The sequence below is a fragment of the Trichosurus vulpecula genome, chromosome 4 (genome assembly GCF_011100635.1).
Source record: "Trichosurus vulpecula isolate mTriVul1 chromosome 4, mTriVul1.pri, whole genome shotgun sequence".
Lineage (NCBI taxonomy): Eukaryota > Metazoa > Chordata > Mammalia > Diprotodontia > Phalangeridae > Trichosurus > Trichosurus vulpecula.
In genome coordinates, this window is record NC_050576.1 from 37,213,051 (window position 1) to 37,232,229 (window position 19,179).

Genomic DNA, 19,179 nt, shown 5'->3' on the forward strand with positions numbered 1-19,179 from the left:
CACTCTCTCCCATCTCAAAAAGAGCTATAAGTATTTTTTTACATTCTTTGTCACAGTTTTGTTTTGCTCAGGACTGATGCTTGCCTTAATTTTGCTGTTGTTAAGTGGTTTTCAGTTGTATCCAATTCTTTGTGATCCCCTTTAGGGTTTTCTTTTTTTTCTTTTCTCATTTAGGGTTTTCTTGGCAAAGATACTGCAGTGGTTTTCCCTTTCCTTCTCCAGCTCATTTTAGAGATGTAGAAACTGAGGCAAACAGGGTTAAGTGACTTGCCCAGAGTCACTTAACCTGGTAGCTCAGCATATAGAGCACTGGGCCTGGAGTCAGGAAGACCTGAGTTCAAATCTAACCTTGGATATTTCCTAATTGTATGATCCTGAGGATGTCATTTAATCTCTGATTGTCTGAAAAAATGGATCCCCTGCGGAAGGAAATGGCAAACTACTCTATATTTTTGCCAAGAAAACCCCAAATGGGGTGATGAATGGTTAGACATGACTGAACAACAACGAACCTGTGTCATACAGCTAGTAAGCGTCTGAGGCCAGATTTGAACTCAGATGAGTATTCTTAACTCCAAGCCCTACACTCTATCCACTGTGCCACCTAGCTACCCTGCCTCAATTTACCCTCCCTCTAATTCTCCCTTCTCCTATTTCCCTGTTGAGTGACATGTAGGAAAAGCCCTGCGGGAGCAGTGCGGAGAATGGGTCGGAGTGCTGAGAGGTTTGAAGCAGGGAGACCAATCAGTTGGCCATTGAAATATACCTGGGGTACCTGGGAAGGGGATGGATGCTCAAGACAGTACAGTGATAGAAATGACAGAGCTGCTTGTATATGGGGAGTGAGTGAGAGTGGAGAGCCCAGGGTGAACCTGAGGTTTGGAACCTTGCTGAGTGACGATGGCAGTGCCCTTGAAAGTAATAGAGAAGTTATTCCAGAAGTGTGGTGGAAGAATCATGTCTCCTAACAGATTTATTGGTGCCATCTAGTGGTGGGAATAGGCAGCTACAAACTTTCCAACTGCATGGTGGTAAGTTAGCTCATTTTGGTCATTTTGTCACATTGTGCATATAATATTTGTGAATGTAAAATCCAAGCCAGCTTCAGGAATTACTTATAAAAAATTAATAAGCTTCATCTGTCTTCAGATATGCCAAAGGAAAACCAGAGTAGGAGATTTACGAATGTTTTACAGAGGAAAAGATTGGGCGGAGGAGACTTAAAATGATAAATAACCCAACAGACAGATAGGAAGTTGGCTATGCAGTCTGCAGCACATCACGAGTGATCATTGGAACTAAATTTAATTGAGAGCTGAGAAGTGATTGTAGAAAGGCCCCATATTATTTTTGGAGTTCTTTGCCTTTCCCCCACTCTGCTTCCTTCTGCCACAATTGCAGGGCCAACACAGGCTCACCCCACCTCTAGTGACATCAAGGCAGGTAGAGCATATGACAGTGCTCTCAGGACTGGAGTCTTGTTGGTCAATTCTCTTATTAAAACTGTTTTAAAAAATCTCTGAAAAAGCATTAATAATGATTTTTTTAACAGTCCCGTACATATAAACTATTTAAACAATACTTTTATTTTTTCAGCAGCAAAGACCTGGAAATAAAATAAATGGCCATCAATAGGGGAATGGCAAAACAAATTGATATACCTAATCGTGATCCAAGTTTGGCTCTGGAAAAGTGTGGAGAAAATTTACCTTGTTCCCTTCTGTGCATATGTGGAGGACGATAGGTGGAGGATAATAGTGGGATGTCTAGAAATTTTGTTGTAGGATTGAACAAAGTAGGAACATTTAAACTGAAATCTTAGGGGTCCATGAGTATCTTTAAATTTAAATGTTTGAAGGACATGTTCAAGGGGGCATTAGATGCATTCTCTTTAACAGGAGAGAATAAAACCAGGACCACTATATTAAAGGGACAGAGGAGATTTTGCATCAATATAAGGGAAAGCCTTCCTATAAATAAAAGCTGTCCTGAAAGAGAATGAAAGAGAGATTTGGGGGACAGTGAATTTCCCATAATTGAAGGTGTTGAGATAGAGGCTGGACAGTCACATGTGAAGGATATAAGGAGGGCAGAGCTTTAACCCTGGAAGGTAAATTAGGAGTTTATTGAGAAGGGGAATGACACAGTCATGAATTCCTTTTTGCCTGGGACAAATTCAGTTGTGGGGTTGTTGTTGTTTGTCCTTCATTCTCCAAGAGGACCATGACATCTGGAAAGTGATGCCATGACTTGCAAGTGGATCGTGTTTAACTAAGGAAGGGATGTGCAAAGTCACTAGCCTCATTCTCTCCTCTGGAGCCATCTGGGTCCAGTGGCCAGATATAGGCCAGGATGACTGGAGATGGACCCCACTTGTGGGGGTAGGAGGGGACAGAATATGGAAGGGCAGAGGACAGACTATCCTGGGTCCATTTGCCCCTCAGTTCGGGTGTCAATTCTTGACCCATTAGGTTCTAGGATGAGATGGAGAAGGGCATGGTAGAAGGGGAAAGCAGTCCTGGGAATAGGGGTATCGCAGAAATGGGGGATGGCCTAGAGCTCAGCAAGTTTATGGAGCAGTTGAACCATGTGGGCTGGTAGGGGAACACTTGGTGTGTAGATAATGGGGTGGAGGAACACTTTCCTGGATGCTGAGACCCTGAGGCACAATTCTAATCACGCTGTGCTAGTTAGAACTCTGGAAGGGAAAGGAAACAAGCATTTATTAAGCACTTACTACACTGTGCTAAGTTCTGGTGATACAAATACAAGCAAAAAGAAAGATAATCATTGTAAGCAGGCAAATATTGCCTCGATTCTAAATTTAAATCCAAATTTCACTAGTATATTGTTTTATATCTTTGTTTTCCCAAAACATATTTAAAAGAACTAAAAATAAAACAATCGAAAGCTTAAAAAAAGATTCTGTGCCCTCAAGAAGCTTATACTTTAATGTGGGAAGACAACACAGAAATGAAGCTGCAGAGGAGGGGGAAGGGAAAGCAAGTATCCAGAACTGGGAGTGGTTTTAAAGTCCAAAAAATCAGAAACAAGGCCTGGAGAGGAATGAGGGCTCGGGCCCTTTCCCAAAATAGAGGCTCCAGGGTGTTTGGAGAAAGGGGCAGGCCCCGAGGAGGGATGCTTCAAGACAAGGAGGTCCAAAGTGCTCAGGGAAGTTTCAGGAACATCCCTCTCCCGAGGAGACGTGGTTTTGAAATCCACAAAGTCAATAACGGGGCCAGGAGGGTGATAAGAGGATTGCTTCATGGGTAGAAGAGCGCATTAGACGATGTCTGAGTGCTGTTCCCATTCCCATTTCCAACTTCCAAAATTCTGATATTTGGGGGTCAGGAGTCTCCCGAGTGTCAAACTTTCCTGTTACATCAATGAAGTTATTGCACCCTTCCGCCTTCAACCTTCAGGGATAACACGTTGATCTACCGTACTGCCTTATGTCTTTCCGAAGACAGATTTTTTTTTCATATTGTTCTGATTTGGCATTCCTATGAAAACCACTATTTCTTCAGCATTTCATGAAAGTTGTCAGCTATTTGGGTATTTCATTTTGCCCCAAATGGAAATTTATCTGGGACATGATTTATCTAGAATTTATTCAAAACTATTAGTTTGAATCCACCATTCACACTCATATTTTAAACAAAATGAGGTAATAAGCAAGTAATTAAAAATTAAAATTCACTCAATTTTGTCATGGTATAAATGATGCATGAAAGGGTATGAATCTGGCAAGTAGGACGGGTTGCTGATAACTGCAGATAAATATTTTTGTAATGCTATCGTTTCTTTAAAATGTTTTTGGAAGACTACCTTTGGTAACTGTACATAGAAGGTAGCCTCTCTGAGGGCAGGTACTGTTTAATTTGTGCCTTGATATTCTCATTGCCTAGCACAGTTACTCCTAATGCCTAAATGTTAGATTGAATTCAGTTGAATTGGCTAGATAAATATGAACACAATTTGCATTTTTTCCATTTGGCCACTAGATGGCAGAAGATACCAACAAACCTTATAACTGGCATGCTGTGTTTTGGGTTTTTTTTCCCCTTGCAGAATTTTTTTTTCAGTTTTTTATTTTATTTTACCAGAATACAAATACAAGATAGAGAAAAGAAACAAAAACATACCATAAACTTAAATATTGAAACTTAAATATAAAGTAAGAAAGAAAAAAAAGCATGTCCATAGCAGAACATAGGAGAGGATTCAAAATATGTAACAATAAATTTTCATTTCAAGAAAGCCTGCATGATAAATAATATACCTTGTGTTGAGAATTGCCCATCTTTTCCTTGCTTCCTTGTGTTTTCTTTTGTTCTCTGCTGTGCACGTTTAAACTTTGTTCTTTTTTCTCCTCCCCCAGAAGGCTACAATATAATTTAGATATGTTTCTTGATATATACATACACGTGCAGATACATACATACACTTATACATGTATACATGCATATATAGACATATACTTTCCCAAACATACTCTACTCCTGCTCTTTGTTTTTTTTATATTTGTACACATCATTTGTTTCCTATCCCTCCTGCCTCCTCTACTTTACTTCTATCTGCTACATCGCCTTCCTATTACTTGCCTACCCGCCCCCCTCCTCCACCAACTACCCTGCACTCCTAATACTTGCCTTCCCCCCTCCAAGGATCCCTTCCCTATCCCTCCATTCCCATTAATCTAAATTCCCTTTACCTATTCCCTCATTCTCCGCTCTAAAAATCCCTCCCTTGTTCTAATCCCTCCCTTGTCCTCTCCCCCCCTCACTAAACCCTTACCATTTTATTTCTTCTAAATTTAGAAGACTTTTATACTCTTCTAAATATGTATGTATTGTTCCCTCTTAAACCCATTCCTGATGAAAGTAGCTTACCAGAACTACCAGCCCTCCTCCCCCATCTAAATCCTCTGTATCCTTTCTTCTTCTTGCACCTCTTTTGTGTAAAATAGCTACTGTTTTTAGCTGTTTCTAAATGGTTTTACTTTTTAAATTCATATCATAGTCAGGTTTATCCCCTTCTTTCTTATGAGCTTGAAAATTATTAATAAGAATGTTTGACATACATTTTACATGTTATATAAAAGGTAAGCAGTCCGTTCTTATGACTCCCTTACAGTCAGTCTTTGGTGTGTGCCTTATGTTTCTCTTGGTTCTTGTGTGTCGAATCTTCTATTAAATTGGGGATTCTTTTTAACAAAGTCTTGAAAGTCTGAGGGTTTGTCAAATGTCCATTTTTTTTTCATTCAAGATAATACTGAAATTTGAAGGGTATGATATTTTTGGCCGAAGCCCCAGGTCTTTTACTCTTCGATATATTGTGTTCCAAGACCTGCGGTCCTTTAATGTCTCTGCTGCTAGGTCTTGTGTAATTCTAATTGTGGCACCATCATATTTAAATTGTTTTAATCTTGATGTTTTTAATATTTTACCCTCGAGCTGGGGGTTTCAGAATTTGACTATGATATGCCTATGAGTTTTCCTCATAGGATCTCTTTTAAGTGGTGTTCGATGGATTTTCTTGATTTCTACTTCCCTGCTTTGTTCTAACACTTCAGGACAATTTTCTTAAATTATTTATTGTATTATTGTATCAAGATTCTTTTTTTGATCATAACTTTCAATTATTCTCATTATTATTATATTTTTCTCTTCTTGATCTATTCTCCAAATCTGTTGTTTTTCTTATGAGATGTTTCACTTTCTCTTCTATTTTTTCATTATTCATGTTTTGTTTAATTATTTCTTGATCTCTTATAATTTCACTGGCTTCACTTTGCGCAATTCTAATTTTCAAAGTGTCATTTTCCTCCTTGAGATTCTGGATCTCCTTTTCTAATTGGTTCACCTTCCTTTCATAACTTTCTTGTTTTTCTTGGATTATTTTTATTTTTTTAGTTTTTCCTCCATCTCTGTCATTTGATTTTTAAAGTCTTTTTTAAGATCTTCTATAAATTCTTTTTGGGCAAGTGTCCATTTGACGTTCCTTTTTGGGGGTTTCTTTACTTCAATATCCTCCTCTGAAGATGAATCCCAGTCATCTCTATTCCCATAATAGGTCTCTATGGCTGGATTCTTTTTCCTTTGCCTGTGCATTTTTTTTATGTGTGTGTGGTAATAACTTGATTTTTGTAATACCTCTAGCCCTGGGGTATGGGAAATGGTGCCTCTTGCCCCAAATCTTCAGTTCTTTCCTCTAGCCTGGAACCAAAGCCAAACCTCCAACTTCCTGTAAGTGCCCACAGCCAGGGGCTTTCTGCCCCATTGATTCTGCACTCACCGAGCATGTGCTGGTTCCTTCTCGGCCCCACCACTCTTCACAGCACAGCTGGGTCTGGCGTTCCTCGTCAGCAGAGGTTCCTGAAATCTTCCTGGGCTCAAACGCAGGACTCCCCTCACTATCCGCGGGTGAAAAGTTCCAGTGGCTGGGGCCAGCCTCTCAAACCAACGAACCCTGGGGCTTTCCGCTACTTGTTTAAGGGGCTTACCAGCTTGTTGTTAAAATGGAACCTATCCTGGAGGTGTTTCCTCCTCGCAGGGACCAAACCTGGTCCTGGGGTTTTTCTTCAGATCTTCTCAGACTATCCAAGGAAGATCCCAGTTGTGCCTGTATTTTTCTTTGTCTCCACCCCACTTTGTTTGCCCTAAGGTGCCATTTTAACACTTTTGTGGGGGAAAATCTTGAGAGTTTGGGATTTTCTGACCTACTTCGCCATCTTCCCAGAATCCTCTTCCCTCCCTTGCAGAATTTTGCCCTTTAGAAATACGGGGTGAGGTCTTTTCTAGATCAAAAGTTCTGGTGCAGCTTGAATCTAGAAACTGCCTGGGTCGGTCACAGGAGCTGAAATTGGGGAGGAGGGAAGAGGGTGGTCCAGGATGGAGCTTGAGATTTCCACCTGGGGCCTGGAGACAGGCTGAAATGAAGGAACGGAAGAAGCCGTTAAAAGGAAAACCAAATAAGTTTAAGAATCTAAAGGGTCCAGAACCAGGAGGGGTTTTCCACTGGAGGCCGTGTGTCTGTAAAACAAAGGGAACTCCTTTGGGACCTCAGTGGTGGGAAGCCCTCTGCCTCCTTTCCATCCTTGTCTGATTCAGCCCTCCTAGGGCTTGGCTTGGGATCCCTGGAATGTTATGATTGCCCAGGATCCTGGCAGATATCTACTATGAGCATGCATACATACACACACACACACACACACACACACACACACACACACACACACACATATATATATTTTTAAACCACTGACACTTCAGCCTGACCTTAGTGAATATACCTCTAGAGAGCTCCCAGCCTGTCTATTCTAACCCTCAATTTTAAAGATGAGGAAAATGATACTCAGGATAGTTGTCTAAGGTCACACAGCTAAGTTATTGAGGGAAGATTTGAACCTAGGCCCTTTGACTCCAGAACTGGTACTCTTTCCACTGTCTTATGTATATTTTTGTAGGTATCCTTAAACAGGAAATGATGGTTTGAAAGGATATAAAATAAGATATTTTAAAACATGAAATTTTCTTAAATTTCACAGAAGTCATTAGCTTCCCTTCCATCACAATGGCCTTGTTCATATCGAAAGTGTACTCTCTTTGGCATCAGTCTCTGTTAAATAGCTATTTGGGGGTGTATTTTCTCTGAAAAGCTTGCATATGCAATTCACATTGGTATTCATGGAAACCATATGCATGCATTAAGCTATGAATATATCTGGAAGAAAAGGACTAAGTGGGATAGCAGAAAAATCACTGCTCTGTAAAAACAATCCATTTTATGGCTTAGATTTACTGTAAGACATACAATTTGGTGCTGAAGTAAAGCAAATTTGTCATATTCAATTCCACAGGTATTTATTGAGTCCCTACTGTGTGCATAGAGTCCTGTTAGGCACTGGGGGAGGAAGACGTATGAGATAGTCCCTGTCCTTTGAGGTCTTCACATCACAGGATTTCACAGTTGACAGGATCTCCATAATATATATGATGAATGGTGGAACCCACCACTTTCCAAGGAGGAAGCCCTCTCTATTTTTGGATAGGCCTAATTTTTAGAAAGTCTTTCTGGACATCAACCCTAAACTCGCTTGTTCTCTGGGACCAAGTAGAAGACCCTAATCCCTTTCCTCTCCATTATCACCCTTCAAATACTAGAGAAAAACTTAAAAAAAAAGATCCCGTAAGTTTTCTCTTTTCCAGTCTGAGCATCTCCAATCCTTCCAACTTGTCTCCATTGAGTGTGGTCTTCAGCTCCCTCATCATCCTTGTTACCCTTCTAAGGACCCTCCCTAGTTTATCAATGTCTTTTAACTGTGGCTCCTAAAACCAAACCCAATTGCTTCAGATGGAATCTGACCACAGCATAGTACAGTGGGATTATCAGCTCTTTATTCCTGGAAACTGTGACTCTGTTAAAGTAGCCTAAGCCCACATTCCTTACTTGGATGAGCGAATGAAAATGCCTTTATTAAGTGCTTACTATGTGTAAAGTACTGGGGATACAAATAGTAAAGTCCCTACCCTGCCCAAGCTCACGTTCTAATGGGGGAGACAACCCATGGGGAGGCTTTCAGCAGCAAGTTAGATGGAAGATCCCATAGTCCTTAGGGTATAGTGGCAAAGCAGATGGTGTTTTTTAAAATGCTATTTAAAAATGCTATTTCCATTGATAAAAACCGTATCTGTTTCTGATGTTGAAGCATTGGATGGTGACAAAGATGTGGGTGCCATAGGCTGCCATTAGCTGATCTGGGGATACTGCTAGTCGCCAATGGGAAAACGGGACATATTCCAGACTATGGGAAGTTTGCAAAGAGCTACTTTCGATAAAAGGGAGAAAGAGGAAACATGTCCAAGGCCTTCAGAGGGGAGTGGAAGGAGGGGAAGGAAGGGCCTTGCTTGGCTGTCAAGGTCCATCTTTCCTTCCCTTCTCCTCCTCATCCCTCAGCTCCAAAGTGGACTCAAAAACCACACAGATGCTCCAATTTCTGGAATTGTGAGGGGGTAGATCTCCCGTAACTGGTAGGCCTGGAGATTATGCTCAAATGAGAAATAAAATTAAGTGAAGATTTCCCCCTATAAGACATAGTACAGATAGTTCTTCTAACAAACATTAAGCTTTCAGTATGTGGTAACAAATAGTCTATGCAATGCCCTAAATATGCTGACCACTGGTACATTTGTATTTTATAACATATTCAATTACCCAGGGAGAGAAAAACCTTTATAGAATGTTTCTTATGCTTTGTTCCTTTGACTATAAAGAAAATTAACTTGTGAGGCTTTGAAAGATTTAGGTAAAGATTCTTCTGAAAGTTTTTTTTGTTTTTGTTTTTAAGAATAAGATCATTCTTCTTTTGCATTTTTAATTATGGAAATGCATTTTCAGTGATTCTCTAGGACTTACAACCACAGATTTTCCCACTCTATATTAATCAATTTCACAGTTAAAGCATTTCCTTGACAATAAAAATTTTATATAAGCATACAGTGATGGATGGCAAGTTGCCAATAACTCTATGCCCATTTTTGATTTTTAGAATTCTATGTTCATAGAAGCATGTATGTAATAGTTGTTTTGGAGAAGCAGGGTGACCAGGGTGACTGTCTCTGAGACTTAGCTGATAGATCCTGGGCCACCTATCTCTCTGAACAACAAGAAACTCTCCAAGACTTAGCTACTAAGTAATAGATGGACTGTGTGATTTGTTATTAGAATGCACTCCTATACCAATGGAATTTACTTGGGCTGGGTGATGCACAATGTCTGTTGTCCAAGGACTAGCCAACCTATACATATTCCTATTACACTGTGAGCTCTTTGAAATTGGAGATTGTCTTTTGCCTTTTCTTGTATTCCTAGTGCTTGGCACAATGCCTGGCACACAGTAGGTATTTAATAAATGCTAGCTAAGTCCAATGAGGTCCCTCAGCAGGTTGGTTACAGGGTGATGAATGTTTTTTTCTCAGTAATTTTTGATGACCGTCTACCAAGTTGTTGGAAAGACTGAAATCTACACTGGTGAATGGAACAGCTAGTTTGCTAACTGCCTCTGGAAACACAGTCAGTTAAGGATTGGTCCAGATTTACACGTGTGGTCCTGAGATCTCTGTCTAAGCACGACCTCAGCAGATTGTGCAGCCAAGTTTTTATAATTTAGTTCAATTCAACAAACACTCATTGAGCACCTACTATGTGCCAGGCTCTGTTCTAGATAGGTGCAGGCTCTGGAGTCAAGAAAGCACCACACTAGTCCTTTCAAGCTTTGAATTTAACCTTTTTTGTTGGCATGAATGACTGAATTCCTATTAGTGGGAGAGACAACAAGGGAAAGGGATGGGAAATGCCATTTGAGGTTTGATGGGGCCAATTGAATAGTTGAGTGTTCCAATCATTGTGGTCATAGACATGTGAGATAAGAACTGAGTATGTTGCAAACTCATACCTTTATCTGCCCAGTAAACAAGGTTGGTATAGTCTCCATTGCACAAGTATACCAACGCCTGTTTTTAAAAATAATTTTTCAATTAATGAGCATTTATTTTCTCTCCCTCCCACTCTCCCTCCTCTGAAAAAAAGAGAAAGAAAAAACCCAAACCATTGTAGCAATATATAACTAAGCAAAACAAATTCCCACTTCGGCCATGTCCAATAATGTATGTCCCATTCTGCATATTGAGTCCATTACCTCTCTGCCATCAGGCGGATAGCATTCTTCATCACTGTGTGCCATATTTAGTTTCTTCGTCCATTTAGTCACTGGATAACTAGGCTGATTGTGAAATTTTAAGATCAAAACCTATGGGAGCACTTTTTAGGTTCTCTTTCTCTCTCTGTCTCTGTCTCTCCCCCTCCTTCCCTCCCTTTCTCTCTGTTTCTTTGTCTCTTTCTGTGTTTCTGTCTGTCTCTGTCTTTCTCTCGTTAAATGTATGTAATTTGGCTGCATAGTGTAGAGGATAGAGGGCTGTCCTTGGAGTCATAAATATCCTGTCATTCAATTTCTATCTTTGACACATGCTAACAGTGTGACTGTGGCCAAAACATTTAACCTCCTGCTAACTGACTTGAAATTACAGAGAAGCTGCCAATTTCTGTCAGTGGAAGGGTCCCCAAATTACCATGACCTCTAAAACACAACTCAGATCCTTGACTGGGGAATTTTGGGGGGAGAGATACTTTGTATGAAATGGCAGGTGAGTGTTGAGACTCTGTGACGATTCACATGTCTTTTGATTGAAAGAGAAATGTCAGAGACATTCTGTAACAGCCATTGTTTTCCTTCAAACACACACTTCTTTTCTTACATGAACTCTCTTTATGCTACATGCGGCCTAAATTAATCTTCAGCATGGTTCACTTTTCAGGTATTCTTATTTGTAGAAATTCTAATAAAAACAGACTTGGAATTTATCAATTCCACTTAGTGTGCTAGTTGCCACTTGGGACTGGTGGAGGAGTCAAAAGACAAGCATCATTTTGTATCCAAAGAACGGTTAAAAGATTTGTCTTTGAAGGGAAGGATAATCACTGCTTGCATTTAGGTAGGGATGTAGCCTTTGCAAAATGCTTTAAATATATTATCTCATTTGATTCTCATGAGGAAAGGGAGGGTTGAAGAAATTAAGTAGGAAACCCCCTGATGCCTACAGTGATTGATGATCATGACCCCGGAACAGAGTTGTCATGCACTGTTCAGATTTCCAGGACAACGTATCACGAGGGGTTACCATTGTTTGTTCTGTGTTCAGGACGTGTATGCTTATTGGCTCCTTATCAGCTTTTGGCAGAACAGAGAAACAGGATGTTGCATCTCTCAGGTCAATGGAAGTAAAGGGTACTTCTCAAGGAAAACTTACACCCCCTCTCCCAATTCTCAAAAATAAACCCAGTGAAGGCTGTTTCCCCACAATGCCTGGGCAGACTGGTTTCTGGTCAGTTAGCCGGTGGAGGCAGGACCTGTAGCTGGACAATATCTTCACCTAGCTATTGTAACTGGGGACTCGACAATGATGTGTGATGTCTCGGTGAGTAAGCATCTGGAAGTGAGTGATGGTGCAGAATGGAGTAGTCCTGTGAGGGTTCAGGGCATGCACAGGTATTCTAAGACTATTTCCTGTCAGTTCACTGTGTGGCAAAAGAAAGCCTTTTAATGGGCTGCTGAGCTGGAACTGAATAGGAAAAAAGTCTCCGATGGGAGAACTCGATCTCTGTGTGTTCCCTGGTAAGTATTGCTATAAGTCTCTAGGTGGAGAGAAGGAGGTAACTTTTATCTGTCATTTCTCTTCACCTGGGCCAACAGGTGGCCATGAACACATGGTATCTCTGCCCCTTTGTATTTATCTTAGACAAAGATAGAGAGATAGAGAGATATAATATTTATTAAATACTTACCATGTGCCAGGCACTGTAATAAATACTAGAAATACAAATAACAAGCACAAAGAAAGAATATCTGCCCTCAGGGAGCATGCCTTCTAGTGGAGGAAGACAATACCGAAGAGGGAGATAAAAAGCCGAGCCAATTAGTGGGGAACAGGACAAGGTGCAGAGGCAGTCTGGGGTATCCTGGGGAGCTCTGGGTTGGAAGAGAACGAACATGATTGGTGGCTTGGGTGTTTCCCCAAATGGAGGCTTGGAGAGGAACTCCCCAATCAGAGAAACAAGTCATAGGAGTGGGGTTGTTGGGCAGTGTGAGAAGAAGGCTGCTGGAGCAGAGGTAGAGAGGTGGTCTGGGGTGTCTTGGGCTAGCCTAAGTTTGGTCTTTCCTGATCTTAAGTGAATGAGTTGAAGAGTGGGCTAGGTCATGTGACCTCATGAGCCTCAAAAGGTTGGTGGAACCACCTGAGGTCCAGCATCTGGAGTCTGTAGCAGATGTGCTGGGAGTAGCAGCATCTGAGCTTGGTGAGGAACCCGTGAAGCTCTGAGGAATAACCAACCCAGCCCTGCTAGAAAAGGAGCTGCGTCCATCAGCTGTGCCACATTTGAAGTGAACTTGGTGGGGGGAATTATAGTTACCCCTTTAACTCTGAGCCTGCTCTCCTCAGGAACCAAAGTGTATAGGGGAGAAGGGGCCCTGGTTTGGGGGGGGGGAAGCTTTTGCACTCAGGGCCTTGTTATACCTTTTCAGTAAATATCCCTTTGTAAAAACTAATTTATGTTAACTATTCAATTGATATTGAGAAAATAACTCCTTAAATTGATAATGAGAGCTGTTAATCACCAGTATTCATGATATTGAGGAGATATTGATATTAATTGTCACTGGCCAAATGATCCTGGGGGTACATGCTAGATGGGAGCTCAAGCTGATACCATTAGAAGAACTTGAGGGGTACCCCTAGAATTGTGAGGGAGAGACGCAGCCAGCCACACTCTAGGGACTTGACCTGCTCTTGGGTGTATGGATCAAGAGGATAATTTCAGAGTCCCTCCCCCCTTTCCCTCATATACACAACACATAGCACATGTTATATATAATATAAATAATATATAGAGATTTTTAAGTTTTTAAGGCTTAAAGCTACACTAAGATTTTTGGAATACCCTTTGTGGGTGTCTAGGCACGTACGTATAGATGTGAGTATATATAATGTATGCTACACTACCAATAATAAAAATGACCAACATTTATATAACATTATATGGCACTTTAAAGTAAGCAAAGTACTTTATATACATTATCTTATTTGTGTCTTATAAGAGCCCAATTAGGTATGTATGACATATTAATATTCCCATTTTACAGACGAGGCAAATGAGACCCAGGAGAGACACCCTTATATAATTATACCTGACCTATAGACAGAACTTCAAAATTTGTAGAGCCCTTTATAGGCAGTGTCCCAGTCTAAGATTAATTCCTTTTTTTTTTAGCTCCCCATGTCAGAGGCTAATTGTCCCTGACAGCTTTCTGACTTAGAGTTAGAAAATCCCAAGCTCCTTTCAGATGTGCATATAAATGAAGTTGAGCCAGATAAAAGTTAGAGATGCAAGCTCATTGTCCTCTATGCACCTGGCCTGCAATCATGTTTTTATTATTTAAGTCTGTCAATAGCAAAAACCCTTTGGCTTTGATGCTTTATTTTGCTCAGATAAAACTACACTGTCTTTGTATATTACACATCTAATGAATAAAAATACAGTCTACAGTCTATGAAATCTCCTAGTTATTTTTCAGCAGGAGGAGATAGAAGGTGTCAGGCAGAGTATGGTACCACTACTTTAGGGAGAATTCAAAGTATTGTATGTGCCCCCTCAAAAAGAACAATGTGACTCCCAAGGAGAATTGCTTTGTTCTGCATAGGATGGATATGAGTTTCCCCTATATAATAGAAATCTTCAGCAGTTTTCCCTGTAAATATTTATGGCAACCCAGTCTCACATTCTGACCCTTCAGAGGAAAGTCTTCAGCTGAAGGATGACTAATAGACCCTTGGGAAAACCCCATCAGGATTTATATGAGAATGGCAAAATTTGAACCTTTTTTGCAAAGCCTAGCATAGCACCTGGCAAATAGTAAGCATTCATCATGTACTTTTTCATTCATTCATTCATTCATTTGTTTATTCGTTCGTTCATTTGTTCATTCATTCATTCACTCACTCATTCAAAGAGCTATATAAATGTGAGTTATACCGTTACTTTTTATTCCTGATCATCATCTATTATTCTTCAATCAATAGTAGATTTCTAGTCGAGATCTGAGGCATATATACGAATATGCACACATATATGTACACACAAGTACATATATATACATATACAAGTACATGTGCATATTCACAATTTGTTTATACATACATATCCATATACACACATAGCCATCCATATCCATATGCCTCTATTTATCTGACAGAGAGCACAAATGGACAATTTGTACCCAAAATTAAATGTGAGAAGGAGAGTAGGCCAGAGAGCTATCAGGAAATTACAAAGCTCTTTTAATGACCCTCAAACTTCTCCTAATCATGCTTATAATGTATACTTAAAAATTATGCTGCACTAAAGTCTCTCATAGTCTGCTAAAATAATTATAGAAAGTTCTAGATATTTGTAAAACCTGATCATATAATCATATCATTATGATCTGTAAAAGTGTTTTCTTCTGGGTTTTTTTTTTTTTTACTGTAAACTGTATGGGTACTGAAAAAAAGCCCCAAATAGCAAGAAGTAAAAAGTTAGGCAATTATCCAGTTAGTTTGAATAATTCAGTCCCTAATTAGATGTGATTAGATTAGATTTTCGTTTGCCTGAATTTCCATTTATTGCCTATATAACTTAAATTGAATGTTTAATTGCTCACTCTCCTTTTACTTTGTCTTTACATTCCTTGATCAAGAAAGAGATTGGAAGCAAGCTTTAATGATTTCTCCACTTCTTAGTCTCCCAGGTGCCCAATTCATTAATTCCTTCTCTGAAATCCCCCCAAAGTGACTATCTTGCCTCTTCTTGTAGACGTCCCTATCAAGAAAAGTGTTTAACCAGAGGCTGGGTGACCGCTTGTCAGCAATGTTTCAATAGAAAGCATTTCTTCATCTGGGAAAATGTTGGACTGGACAAATAAACATAAACATAGTCTGTGTGTGTATATCTATACACATGTGCATGTATGTACATACACATGCAAATACCCTCCCCCCCATATATATATAAGTATAATTGTATATATAGTATATATATACAAGTATATATATATATATATAATTGCAGCTTTCTTCCACTCCCACATCCCTCCAGTATACACAGATATTCTCTGCCTACTTCTTTGACCATGTGTGAGCCGGGAGCCCTGGGGTGGCCAGCTCCTGGTCATGTATTACTCATCTACTAAGAGTCTGCTAATTGGTTCCTGATGTCCAGAAGACCTGGTAGTACATCACTCCCAGGTGACATACCTGGGAAAAGAAGAGGCAAAACCATCAGTTCCATATATATTTTTTTTCAACCTAGAATTCAAGGATAAATAGCAAATGGTCAGGTTTTTTTAAAAATTATTTTTCCCAATTACATGTTAAAAGTTTTTAACATCATTAAAAAAATTGAGTTCCAAATTCTCATCTTCTCTCCCTCCCTCCTCTCTCATTGAGAAGGCAAGCATTTTGGCAGAGGTTATACATGTGGAGGCATGCAAAACATAATTCCATATCAGTCATGTTGTGAAAGGAAATTCAGAAAACTGTCAGTTTGTAAACCACAAAGGAGAAAATCATGCATGAAATCTGTTTTGGATCTACAGTAACCTCCCATTTATCTGTACCTCAAATAGCTAAGGCTCAATTACCCGGAAATTTTCTATCTAGATCTTCATTTGTCTAACGGTAAGTAAACCAGTTGCTATCAGGGATGTCTTTGAAGGGGCGTGTTAGGGGGTCAGGACAGATTAAGCACGATGTCACACCCTCTGCTTCTACAGGGCTGATATTCAGATAAGAACCCTGAGTCACTGCAGGATCCTAAATTGCAATCTAAGAAAGACTTTATTACATGCACCATAGAATTTCAGTGGTTTATTTAGATTTAAATTAATTGAATGGTTTAAGTGAATCTAAAATTTAGAATTTTATTATAGCAGAATTCTTTGAAAACTGATTATCCACAGAGGGTAATTCTCAGTTAATCAGAATATTCAAGGAAACCGGATGAGACCTCACAGTCTTTTCTTTCTGGGTTCTGAATTTCACATTAGTCTCTCCTGATATGTTGATTTAGCACGAGGTAGAATTCTTCCCTGAGGATTTGGCTTGTTTCAAAAAGCAAGGTAAGGAGCTGGTATGATAAGATTAGCACCAAAAACTAGGATTGCTCCATGTCCAGGAGCCTTCAGGCTGCTGTTCCAACTGGCTCCCAGGAACAACAAGTGAAAAGACTATGGTGAGCTCAGAATTGGCCTGTCTTTCATAGCTGCTACAATGAACTTTTATATAGGAGGTCTTTTTCTTTATGGATCATGTGGATCATAGATCTAAAGCTGAAGTGGGGCCACTGAGATCACCTGGATAAACTCCCGCATTTTACGGAGGAGGCCCCTCTTACTTGTCTGATTGCTCCTTCTCAGTGTCTGTGGCTAGATCTTCATCCAGGACATGTCCACTAACCCTGGATGTCCCCCAAGGCTCTATCCTGGGCCCTCTTCTCCCCTCCCTCTTTACTACTTCATTTGCCCATCTCATCAGCTCCCATTAATTTAATTAATATCGCCATGCTAGTGATTCTCAGATCTATCGATCCTGCCCTAACCTCTCTGCTGCCAATTGGATATTTTGAAATTGATGTCCTTTAGTTCTCTTAAACTTAACATATCCAAAACTGAGCTTCTTATCTTCTCCCCCTCCCCAAACCTTCCGTTCTTCCTATGTGTTCAGTTGTGTCTGAGTCTTCATGACCCCATTTGGGATTTTTTTTTTTGACAGAGGTACTGGAGTGGTTTGCCATTTCCTTCTCCAGCTCATTTCACAGATGAGGAAACTGAGGCAGAATTAAGTGATTTGCCCAGGGTCACACAGCTAGGAAGTATCGGAGACAGGACCTGAACTTAAGTCTTCTTAACTTCTTAATTCCTCTATCTACTGCACAATTACTCAATTATAAGCAGTAGGCTAAATTAAAAAAAAAAAAAAAACCACAACTCTTATTCAATTTCTGTACCATGAGGAGCCAGCACAATCCATTTCACTCTGCCTTGGGACATTTTTCTTTTACTCGTCTCTCCAAATATCCATTTCTATTTCTCTTAGAAGCTAGAATTTAAGTAAACAAATTAAGGGATGTGTTGGTAAATGTTTAACAACTGGCTTTCTGAAAAAAAAATGCAAGATGCTAGTCAACATTATTAGGATTTTTTCTTTCACTTTCTTAAGTCTAGACAACCAACAGAATAGCAAATCAAGCCTTAATCTGTAGTGACTGCCCTTTCCTGAGGTGTAGAGGCTTATACTGAAAATTTGTGATAGTTTCTGTGAGAGCTGGCTCCAGCACAGCTCTGTGTGTGTGTGTGTGTGTGTGTGTGTGTGTGTGTGTGTGTGTGTGTGTGTGCTGGTATTCAGAAGTTCATTCCTCCAACAAGTTATTATTTTAGGTTCATAAAACTCAATCTCATTTTACAGTTGAGGAAACCAAAGCCCAGGGAGGTATGCCATCTTTCCCAAGCTCACACAAGTAGCAAACATCAGAGGGAGGTTTGAACTCAAGTCATCGACTTCAGAGTGAGTGTTCTTTCTACTCTGCCAACAAGCAGATATCAGACTAAGGGCTGAACAAACAAACGTAACATCTTTTTGAAAAGATGTCCCATCTTTAATTTTTGTCTTACTACATTTTTATGCAAATGTAATTTCTAGGAGTGATTACTAAACACCTGTGTTTTTACCCCTTTTTAAGGTGTAACTTTCTGCACAACTGAACACTTTCTGAAACACTCCTTCTGAAATCCTCTTGCCTGACTTTTATCTTTCAATGTTTGTTTTTTTTTGTTAGATCCAATTCAGACATTGTCTTTTGCAAAAGAGTGATTCAAAGTGATTCGTAATCCAGGAAGTAGATGGAAGGAGGAAAAAAAATCGCATTTACAAACACCACCTAATATACCAACTGCTAACATATCAACTGTGCTTTATGTTAGATCTCAGAGGGGTTGACAAATTCTGCCTCCGGTCTTTAGTTTGTGAGTTGGGAGTTTTCTTGAAAGCTTTGCTCTGTCTCTGGGAGCTCAGTCTTGTGCTTTTAGTCCTGGGCTTATCATGAAGTGTACATTTCTTAGAGTACAATACTAATAAAGGGGTCCTGGAACAAAGTGTGCTTAACCATTGCATAGTTATAATGCCCTTAGATTCTCTGCTATTCTAAAAATAACTGAAGAGCAAGCCTCCCAGGGCAGAGGGGCCCCTCAGGCAAACCTTCAGGGTTTCAGCATTGCGTGTGAATTGAATCTTCTCACAATTGTATAATTAAGAGACTGGGTTAAGATTAATAGAGCAACGTATATAGGGAATATGAGCTTGTAACTAGAAAAAAGCCTCAGACGAGCCCCTGGGACATTATACTTGTCAAGAATTCCCCTGGTATCATTCCCCAGAGATAAGAGGGGCTTCTCTTGTACCGTAAGCTCCACCTTCTCTATAAGTAATTTAGGTCTTCCTCAAGGCAGATAACCACTCTCCCAAACTCGTGGAT